Below are 11,723 nucleotides of genomic sequence, written 5' to 3' on the forward strand. Positions count from 1 at the left end.
ATATCTGTTATATGAATTGTTCTTAAGGCTAGTAATTTTTTCCATGGGTAAGGCTTCCCAGATTTCTTTTAAGCCATCTGTCGAGAAAAGAGAGCATTAGATCATCAGACATTGTTTTCAAAGCTCAGTAAAATATTAGCTGTTTAACCCTTACATTGCTTAACTTCTCAGAGTACTCTAAATGAAGGCATTGTATGTTGTTGTTTATTTTATTTCACAAATTGAGAAGTAGAGGAGAAATCTTGAGTAGCTCAAATATAACAGAGTTAAAACAGGAATATGGCAATTCAGGGCTTCTGATCTGATGATAGTAATGATAAGATTGAAAAGTCCTTTCATACGTATGGATAGCATGCTATTGTGGTAATCTCAGTTAAGATAAATTCTAGAGGATCTTCCATGATCAAGCACGAGGAAAGAGCGATCTAACTCCTGGGGGGTGACTCCAACTTCTCTATTACCGTGCCCGCCGCTGTTCCTGTACTTGGAAGGCTTGTCTGCAGAGTGTTTCTTCAGCGTTATTTTGTTTGCTGAAAATTCGTCTTGAGATCATGTGGTGAATTGAGTTCTTGAGGCACACATTTGTCATTGGTTTTCACTGTCAGTTGTGATGATTTTTTGGTTTGTCTGAGATTAAGTAAACCTTCCTAAAAGAATAGGAAATAACTACGAGGGGAAAGGATGGGGTCCTGAAAACACCGTGGAGAGGAAAAGAAGAATTTTAGAAATGGTCATGTTACAAATGTCAGCTGGTTCCTGCAGAGCCCAGATCTAACATAGTATGGTAAGTAGGTACTGTATGTAGTGAACAGATAGTGAAAGATGGTTTATCTTAATGTAGGACTGATTGCTCCTCCAGATGTCATGGGAACACTGTATTGAGGGGATGCATAGCTGGGAGGAGTGGATGACCCACCAAAAGTCTGTGCTGCTATTTAGTGAGACCTGGACAGGCTGAGAGTTGGGTGGAGAGGAGTGGTATACTGGGGTGTATTCAAAAGAATGTGGTTAGCCAGTTGAGGGAGGTGGTTCTTCCACTCTACACTGTCCCAGAGAGGACTCATCTGGACTACTGTGTCCATATCAGGGCTTCAATAAAGACAGAAAACTAAGAGAGAGTGTCCAGGCAAGGGGCCACAAAGATGTTTAGGGGCCTGGAACATCTCCCTTTTGAGGAAAGGCTGAGAGACCTGGGGCTGTTCAGCCTGGGGAAGACTGAGAGGGGATCCTGCCAATGCTTATAAATATCTGAAGGGTGGGAGTCAACTGGAGAGGGCCAGACTATATTCTGCAGTGCCCAGTGACAGAACAAGGGGCAATGGCATAAACTGGAACATGGGAAGTTCCATATGAACATGAGGAAAAGCTTCTTTACTTTGAGGGTTGTAGAGCACTGGAACAAGTTGCCAGAGATGTAGTGGTGTCTCCTTCTCAGGGAATATTTAAAAGCGGCCTCAGTGCTTTGCAGTGTAACCTACTATAGGGAACTGCTTTAGCAGGGGTTGGGCTGTTCCAATGCCTGCAATTCTGTAATTCTGTGACACAGAATATGGTGTGTGGTTGGATTAATCTCCTCACTATGAGGAATAAAGTGGAGAAATGCCAGGAAGGCAGTAGCTGTGACATGCCTAGCTCTGGAGGTGATATCACAGAAACACAAAAAGAGAGTTTATTCTCCCGATCATATAAATAATGTGAACGTGACCTATTATGATAGTTTGGATCTCGTAAAACATAAATAATTGCTGTCCATTGGTTTGCGTGCCCTCATACAAATGGTTTTCTCAGTAAAATAGTAGACACTTCATTCTAATGTCAAGAAAGAAATACAGTTTTGAAAAGGCAGTAGATGTAATAATTTTAAACTCCCTTGTGATATGTCTGGGAGTATATTGGACTATTAAGCAGTCCTTCTCCTAATAGGGTCTCTTTCCTTGAACTTGGCAGTGAATCTGAGTTTACCATTGACAGTGGGACAACAATACTTAGGTTCTAAATTGTTTCTTGGGTAATCTTGGGCAAAGCTTGCAGCAGTAGTTGCAACTTTAGCCAAGCTGTGATAGTATTTAAAAGCACAAAGTGAGCAGGAGGTAAATATTTGACTTGTGAAAAATGTGCTGGTTCTTAAGCTGTGAGATGCAGGAAAACTAATAGCTGCTGAGATTAAAACCCATCTCCTCCTCCCAGGGACAGCTCCCACAACCATGGGGATGCTGGGGTGGCTCAATTCCTTTCCTGGGAGGACCAGAAAGGTAGGATAGTAAATGATGACTTGCAGCATTTTTTATGGCCTATTGTACAAGAACAGTGTGTTGAGAATGTCCTTGGTTGTCATCAGTTGTTGCAGAATGCTGTAAATCATCCTTATTTTACTTTATGAATTGTAGAACTATCATACATTTCATAGGTATCTCAAGACAAGATAGTAAATTTCAGGTGTTGTTTTTTTTTCCTCGTGAATTTATAGCAAAGTCTAGAAAATAGCTTCTTATGCAGTTGGAAAAAGTAACTGTAGATATGAAGAGCCATACATTGTCTTTAGTTTGTGCAAAAAACTCCCTTTGACATCAAGGGCAATAGGTGGTCCATAACGTAATTATTCAGTGGAAAATGGAGGGAAATATAAAGAAGAATGTACTAACTGAGGCAGAATATTGAAGAGATGGGAGTGAATGAAACTGTTTTCCAGTAATTCTTTTTTCTTTGACGTGTAAAAAGAAGAAATCTCCAAAGCAAATTTTATATGTGTAGGTTGCTCTGAATTTAATGCATCCTATTTGTTTCCATGGAAACTGCAACAGATACAAAGAGCACAACACTATTTGATAGACCAAATCCTCAGCTACAAAGCAGTTTTTCAACATAATTATCACCATAGTTAAGCATTTTTACCAGTGATGAACAAGAGCCTGCGTGCCCTGCTCATAAAAATCTGCATCAGTGGAGGTGACCCACTGTTGCCACTACTGAAATGCACCACCCATCACTTCACTGTGCTCACATCTATGGTTTGGTCTCCAGATATGTTTAGTCAGTGTTGGTGAATGTCAATAGGTGCCATTTTTTCCGCATAGAGGAATTCAGTTCCACATTTTTGCTTCATACACACTTCCATGTCAGATGCCATTCTGTCAGACTACCATCTGACAGAATGTCACATGGCAACAAAATATAAAGGAGTACTGAGGGGAAGGTTCAACCTCTACTGCCATGCCACCGACATCTGCCTCTGATTTTGTGGGCCAACATAATGAAATAGGAGGCATTATTTTTGGAGCAGCCCTCACATTGGATATTTTCTTAACCTGATAAGAAAAGAGCAAATGCGTAAATCGTCATTTTTTCTCAAACTAGCTGCCAAATTCTTCTAGAGACATTTCTGATGTACTTTGAAAGAGCAGATAATTTGTTTGGAGAACCTTAATGTTATTCCTAAGGCTGTACACATCTTTATATAAAATTCATTTAGATATTTCGCATGTCTGTGGATATAATCTAGCCATAATGTTGGAAGAAAGTAAGATATTATACTGTGAGCATGTTAGAAAAGTTGAAAATCTGCTTATTGCCTTGCATTCAAAATCTGATCCTACTTAATTGTTAAAACTCCTGGATAGAATTCTGTGGAATTTGTGTTTCTGCCTAGGACCAGATGTACCACTGAATGCTCACTGACACAAATGTGTTCGACCTCTGCTTTTAGCCCTCTTTATACAACTGCTTGTTCGTAGGTTTTTCCTGTTAAAATGCCTTTCTAGGAAACATCTGTTATTTCTGAGAGAGGTTGGACAAAGGGAAATGTCTGCAAAGCTTAAAGCTAACTTTGCATTCTACCTTGTTGTAGAGAGGGGAACAAACAGATTGGAGAAGGCAACTGTTAGCAGTATATTCTGTGGCAACTCAAATAACTTATATATTTTCTTCCTGCTTTTTTTCCAATTCTAATGGCTGTGATCTATACATTTCATGCACAGTCATAGAATATAATAGCATAATTTTTATGCAAGGACATAGTGTTGCCAGCTGAAAGTAGTTAGCAGTTTGTATTACAAATATATCTTCTAATTTTCTTTGCTATAATTGTGATGACATTGAGCTAAAATATCCACATTCTGCTAATAGTTACTTACAAAAAATGGACGTTTTGTTTAGCTCTGAAGTACTATTCAGATGGTCTGCAGATAGTAATGAAAAAGACCCCTAAACTGCAGTGCTTCTGCGGCCTTTAAAAACTTCAGTGCATAAAATTGCTCAATTTGGAGGAGCACTTCATTATGAAAGAAGCAATTTAAAAAAAGAAATCCAGAAAGTTAATAGGTTTTAAAGAGTCTAATGTACATTCAGTACCTTCCTGTTATTAGATAATTTTAGTTAGCAGGTGAACACTCGAAGTCAACACTTAATTTAAAAATAATACTGTAATAGGAAAGGAAAAAAATTCAGACCTCATAAGACGGCTTCTCATCAAGTTGTGTTTTATCTACCGGGCCAATGGTTCTATTCATCAGAGGAAATTTTATGTTTTATCTTACAGTTTTTTTCAGAATTAAAAGCTTATGCTTCCTTGCATCTAAAGACATAAAAGACACCACAGCAAAAGGTATGTTGGTTTTGTAGTTGTACAATTCAATTAGAGAAGATTAATCTACGAAAACAATGAGATCAGCATATGTTCACAGAGAACCCAGAACCACATTCTGTGGTGAGGCTTTCTGAAACAGGCGGCTGTGTTTTCAAATGGTTTTCAGTTAAAACGTGGCTGAGAGGAGTAGGGGGGAGAAGAAAGGAAAGAAAGAGTTCAGCGAAGAATGCTTTTCTTCTTTGAAGTGCCCAAGTGCTAACATAATTACAAAAGGGAACAATAAGATTCTTAATATGCAGTGACAACATGGAAGGAAAAATGCAGAAGAGAACAGCAGCTGAGGCAGTCTTTAATCAGGGTCCCTTAGAAAGTCCCAGAAAAAGACACAAGAGGTCTGATGAGACACAGCTGCACTAATCCTTGTATTAAAAAAAAATATTCAGAAAGAAGGGGTTATGTTAATGAAAGATTGATAATGCAAGACACAGTTGCCTGGAGAAGATTAATGTATTAAAACAACCACAACAAAGGATCCAGCAAGCCTCCTCCAATTGTGCAACCACATCCTGCGGGGTTTGTGAGTGTGGCGTTGCACAAGTCCACAGCTTCCCATGCAGCTGGCTGTAAGACTGTGGAGGTGTCACACTTACAGGCAGCGACCTGGGATGTTCTATTTATTTATGCATTTAGCCAGACAGCATACAGCAGAAAACCGGTTTTGGTAGAATAGTAATTGAAACCAGAATATTCCTCTGAAACATTTTATCTGAAGCAATGAGGGTTGATAGAATTAATAGAATTCCTTTTCTAGAGTGTTCTCAACTGACTTTACCTGAGATATTCTTCTTTGGGCTGTCTGTAAAACCCAACAAGCAGCTGAAATACTAAAGCGGAAAATTCACGTTGCTTCACTTTACACTTTTTTTTTTTTTTCCATGTCATGGAGCGATGCGGAGAGATATATAGCGTATCACACACGAGCTGAACTGCCCCATTCTTCTGTCAAGTCTTTAAATAACTTGGATGATGTCCCAGCGGGAAGTGTGAGAGATGGCATGGTGGCTTGGCGTGCCCGGCACGCTGCTGTCTCCCTGCGCAGCTTCGCGCTGCGGCTGGCACCGTGCCTGCAGGTTGTTCCTGAGCAATAGCGGGGTCCTGCCCTGCGCTGAGTGAGAATTCCCCACGTGTTGGCTCAGCAGTCTGGGCGTGATGGATAGCGCTGCAGCGTATTTTTTTACGGGGATCATTAGGACCATATACTTCTCTTCCACCTATTCATCTAACTGCCTCCTTTAACCTGAGAGCGCTCTAAGGCTGATCTGCAAAACCTGGGCCAACCTGGAACCTGACCAAAATAACAGTCTTACAATTTTTTTTTTCTTACATTTAATACGATCTGTCTTGCGTGTAGTGAACACCTGCTTGCTTCTGCATTGCTGACCTTGCCCTATTTGACTTTAATTTGCAGCTTAATTTACCATTGACATTTTCCTTTTCTAACTCTGTGTTTTCATTCAGTGAATAGCCAGTGCCTCTGGCAGTGTTTCACTGGCTCCATGGCTTAGTGTAGTTTCCTGTAATGCTTCCTTCATCTGCAGGACACAAATCAAAGACAATTGCAAATAGTTGGAAGCTTTTTTTTTTTTTCTTAAAAGGGAAAATCAATAACTGAGTTACTATTCGGCTAGTTTTATAAATAAAGCAGAGTTTTCAAATTCCCATATGATTCATGAGACATTTTCCACGTTCATAAAAAAATAGCTTAATGGAAAGCAGAGGTGTTTTTAGGCACTAGATTGATGCACCATAACTGACCTAAGATTTCCTGGCAAATATCAGATGATGACGTTTGTTTAAAGCACGCATCAAGAGAGCATGTGATGTTGGCACTTGATGTGTTTCTAGCACTCTTCCCATTTCCAGAGCAGTTAGAAGCTGCCTAGAGAGTTTCTGGCAAACTTTACTTGAGAACTACCCGTCTGGAGCAGCAGTAATTGATGATAATAAGAACCCCCTGATTAACTTCTCAGAACACACAAAAAGAGTATCCTATAGGATGTCTTGAAGAAAGGCTTGCAGGGATATCACCTGGAGTGCATTAATCTTCCCTCACAATTCTTTAATATAGAGTATCTAATCTAAAAATATTTAGAATTCTTTGTACCTTTTTCAGTTATCTTACTATAAATACAGTGTTATTTATATTACTATCCTAAATAAATTTATTTCACAAAATGTGCTTATAAATTCAGTTTGACATGTACATTAGGATGTTTGATTATATTGCCTGTTGGGTGTTTATAATTTCTTCAGGGAAAAAAGAGTTTTACATATTGTTTTCAGATGATCTGCTTTGTGTTATTAAGTATTTGGAACTTCACAATGGTAGTGAATTAAGTTTATGTTCATGCTGTAGTTGATTACCAATTTCCAACACTAAGTATTTATTATAACGCTGGTTTACTTCTAACCCAGCAAAAGTAATTTCCAAACTTCTGTGATGGATAGCGCTGTTTTTGCCAAAAATGTTTTATGCTATCTCTATTGCATTTATTGTAGTGATGTATTGAAATTACAGTCACCTCTACAAAGTTGACCTCTCCAGTAAATAAACGGTTATATAAGCCTTTTTTGTAGCATGCTCCGGGCATCCCCTAGGCGGATTTCCTTCATTATACTCTTACATCTTTTCCTGCCTGAAGTTCCTCTGAAGGTTTCCGGTCCATCCTCTAGCTTGGAAGGGAACTGTTGCAACCACCAGCTCAGGACAAGCACTTCTTCATCCTGTCTTTGGTTCTTCAACTTTAATAGATAGATGTTCGGCTGCAGAATGAAAAATTGTGGTTCTGATGTCTACCAGGGCCCTTCAGGATAGGAGATAATGTTGTTCATCCCAGAATGAAGAGGTTGCTCATGCTACCACTCAGGTTTTGTACACTAAATAAAATTAGGGATCCACTGAAAAAAAAGTGTGCTTTGCTAGATCTGAATTTTCTTCCTCTGAAACTGGAAGTGTTATTCCTGAAGTCCTGATTATGAACGCAGTACTGGAATTTTAGAAGTCTGATAAATTCTTGATCACAAAATGTTATGCGTGAGCATTCCTCTTTGGGGATGCACACTTACTGCATATATTATTGTGGTAAGGCTATTCTGCAGCATTCAGTGTTTATCTGTCGTTAATCAGAAGCCTGTTACCAGACTTGTATTTATGGTAAGTTTTAACAAACAGAAGTGGAAACTTTATGGAAACTTTTTTCAGAGAGAGAAATGTTTGAATCCAAAATGAGGTTTTGCGTGAACTGATGAATCCAGTTCTGTGAACCTTCCAGAATTACAGGAACTTTCATGATCAGTGTTCTAAATTAAGTTTTACATGAAGCTCTGTATAAACACAAATGTGTCGAACCCCAGTGCTAACCTTAAAACAAAGGAAATAATGTGGTGATGGCCGTTCTACCAACAAACTGATCCAGAGCTAAATGAAAGCCCCTCCGTTCACTTTATTAATGAACACAGCTTCATTTAATGGCACTATGGTGGACAACAGCGGTGTTTAAAAGGCAATAAAATCAACTAATGCTTTCATTATAATAATGATAACTGCATCAAAGGGACATCCGTACTCAGCAGAATGTCTCCTGTAGTGCATAAACATCACCACCACAGGAGATGCTTATTGCTTTAGACATGCTCCCTTTGATGTATTTATCACTCAAATGTATTAGTTCTGCTTCACAGTTGTGTGCAGAAATAGCACTAAGGAAGACTGTATTTTACATGAGCTGTACATTGCATCGTAACCTTTGGATACCAGGATCAATAAATAAAATTAAGTCAAAACCATTTAGTCAGTAGAGTGGATGTTGACTGTTCATGGCAGCATTGAAACTCCAGCTGTCTTCATATTTTCATATTTGTCATCTAGAAGAAATACAAATTCTAACAACATCTAATTATGCAAAGATGGTTTTTCTTATAGGAAATATTTTCTGTCATTAAAACTGAATTAATTAGGTCATGCCCTCAGACGAAAGAATAATGAGCTACACTGTGTGTGGTGTGTGCATATTTATTTTGTCTAAAAGTTACTATTCCTTCTGCGTTGATTTTGATAATGTGATTTAGATAATTATGTGCCATACAGATTATTTTGTGTCAGATGCAGCTGAAATAACTTCAGTTATGTTGTAGTTTATTAATACATAGTGTCCATTAATGTGAATGTATAATTACGGTTGATGTTCTGCATTCACTTCAACTATTGAAAGAAAAAAATCTCTAGCTTCCCAAAAATAACTGAGATTGTTTATATGGAAATAATATTAACATTCAAGTCACGTGCATGTAGACTATATAGTACAAACTCTTGTGGCTTCTATCTTTTCTTAAGCCATGCATTTTAGATACGGAACGTGGCAGGCCACCTGCTAAATTATCAGAATGCTTGACTCTGTGTGTGGTATTTTTGCATCTTTTAACAACTGCACAACTTCAGGCTATAATTTCTTTTTTTCTTTCTTTATTTTAACTTTGGCTGTAGAGGTATGGAAGGATAGAGAATGATAACCGTGTGTGTGTTTGTTGGAAGGGGAGGAGAGGAATTTTGTATCAATATAGCATAAGGAGATTCAAACAGTCATGTTTGGTTTAGAATTCTTTAAAGTAAGATACGTAATCATAAAAGCTATAGGTGCATTTTTGATGAAGCTGTTTTGTATGTTAAAAAAAGTGTATTATGCAGCTCCTTAATTTGTTGGTTCTTTAGTTTTCTTTCAGTACAAAATGCACACGTTGGTATATTTTCACCCAACACCTTGTAGATGACCGTGCTCTGAGCTGGCAGATGCTGAAACTCCCTTTCCAGACTGACAGCATGCAAGTTGGCTGCTTGTGTGTGATACAATGCATTGCCTGTTATGTGCACACTCACTGGTGAAGATTTATCCATGTGCTCTGCCTCACTGAAGTAAACGTAAGTACTGCACTTTGCTAGTGTGAATTCCTAGAAACACATCCTAAGCAGTGGCTTGCAGTTCTTTTATGGGAAATGCCTTTTGTGACCGACAGCGAGGGAGTATTTAAACTATCTCCAGCCTGTCTGTCAAGGAGTGTTAACGCAGGAAAACCTGTCGGTGCCGTTGGTATTATTGTGACAGGGACAATTAATAAGAAATGAACCACTTGCATTATTGAAAAATGTTTTTGTGTACTGAGATGTTGACTAAAGAGCATTCTTTGAGTGGGGATTTTAGAGATGGTAATAACTTGACACATCATGTCATTCTTAACGTGCAGAGTGTAATCATTCAAGGAACAAATGCTTATATAGAAATGAACTATATGGGGTACAATACACAGATTGCACAAGGTAGAAGAAATTCCTAGTCGTATACTTTCCAAAGAGATCTTTCTTCTCCTTACCTTCTGGTTTAATTTCTAACATCCTAAGTTTTCAGTAATTGCTAGGTAATATTGACAGTTGATTGAGTGTGGTTCTTACAGTGTTATATTGTTGATCTTTTATTTATAACTAATCAGAGGCTTAATTATTTATTGGTTACATTTCATGTTACATTTAATAGGGTGATGTCTGGGCCTAGGAGATTGTTCTGTTGATTATACAGGGAAATCTTGTTTAAAGGTAAATCGCTTGACTAGTCTATTTCTTGCAAGCTATTACTCCAGTCATACTAAAAATAAGAATTGGAGAGAAAGATTGTCTTCTGAAATGCATGTGTTTTTTATAAGAGAAGGAAAAGGAAGGTCTCATTATTTACACTTACTATTATAAATCAACAAGTATGATCATTTGCATACAAATGCTTGTTGACTTAGGCTTCCTTAATGCTAGAATACGTGGTGTAATATGCATATCAGCTGCTGATTCCCATCAAGTCTGTCAAAAAAAAAAAGCCTTGTTTTATATGAATTTAATCTTCCTACTTGCCTGCTGCTACTCAGCGGTGATGATTTTAGTATTTAGAAAAACTTTACCTCTGAAGTCAATTAGAAGTTGTTCTTCTGGAAATACACACTTTGAAGGGATGGCAAAATCTCAGAGTTAAGTCTTGCACCCACTGAAGGCAGCGCCACATCTCCAGCACAGCCAGAGCTTCAGGAGCATCAGGGTTTGGTATGGCTGTTTGAATTCAGCGCAGCAGAGACTAACGGGATGGGGATATCTAATTAGGATTTGTATCTAAACTTTCCAGAAGTTTTGCACCTCTTTCTGCCTTGTTGCTTAGTCTTGTAGAACTTCATGCTACAAGTGGATGTAAGTGACATAAATGTTCTCTCTAATGTTCCTTGCTAGTGCTGTCTAGCTGTTATGCACTGTGTAAGTAGAGAGGGGAAGAACGGTGGGTTTTTCATACGTATACTCCCAGTTAATTTCTGCTTTGAGATCCTTTTCTTTAAATATAAGTGCTGTTTATACTGGGGTATTACCTTCTGCAAAGTTCACAGATCAAATACGATTGGATGCTATGAAAATGTGAGAAAATAGATGTGTGGCTTTGTGAGAGAGACAAATTTCCCGCTCTTTCTTTGACATCAGAAAAAAAAATCTTTCAAAATTTTCAGCTACCTCAAGGTATCCAATTTTTGTTTGACCTGAGCTGAACTGAGGAACTCATTTTTTCACTGTGTTGCCTTTAGTCTCAGGACACCAAAACATATGCTCCTGTTGCTTCCAAACTCGTTATTTAGACAACAGCTGGCACTGCAGCAGCTCCGTGCGCTGGTGTGAGCGTGGCTGGGTTTTGTCTTCCAGCAGTTAAGCAGAGCTGGCTTTCTGTGGTCAGCTCACCTGTGTTTTCAAGGCTGGGATCTTCTAATGGATAGCTGTTAAGTGAAAGCAGTATCCCAGCTAAATCGTAGGCTCCATCTTCAGGGGCTTAAATTTTAATGAGTTTCCAGATGCTTAACGCAAGGTGATGTTTTCACAGGAGAATGTTTTATTTCTCTGGAGCAAAGACATAAAGATAGCTTCCTCCTGATCAGGAAGGAACCTGCCATCATCCTAAACCTGAGCAAGGTGCCTGGCAAAGCATTTGTGGCAGGATGGTGGGGACAGTGGGAAGGGACTGTCTGCTTGAAGGCTGGGGAGGTGCGGGGTGGGAGGAGGACTTGCAGGGAG

General features: G+C 38.7%; 1 long non-coding RNA gene across 1 annotated transcript in view; it reads left to right on the forward strand.

Moving 5' to 3' along the window:
* Window positions 1–10,438, forward strand: part of LOC146543494 (uncharacterized) — a 77,010-nt gene extending 66,572 nt beyond the window's left edge. The window contains exons 4-5 of the long non-coding RNA XR_014886080.1: window positions 9,351–9,557; window positions 10,168–10,438. This is a non-coding gene — a long non-coding RNA (uncharacterized LOC146543494). The remainder of the gene's footprint in view (window positions 1–9,350; window positions 9,558–10,167) is intronic.
* The last annotated feature ends 1,285 nt before the right edge of the window (window positions 10,439–11,723 follow it).

This window comes from Meleagris gallopavo, chromosome 13, assembly GCF_905368555.1.
Source record: "Meleagris gallopavo chromosome 13, MGAL_WU_HG_1.1, whole genome shotgun sequence".
In the NCBI taxonomy this organism is placed as follows: Eukaryota; Metazoa; Chordata; class Aves; order Galliformes; family Phasianidae; genus Meleagris; species Meleagris gallopavo.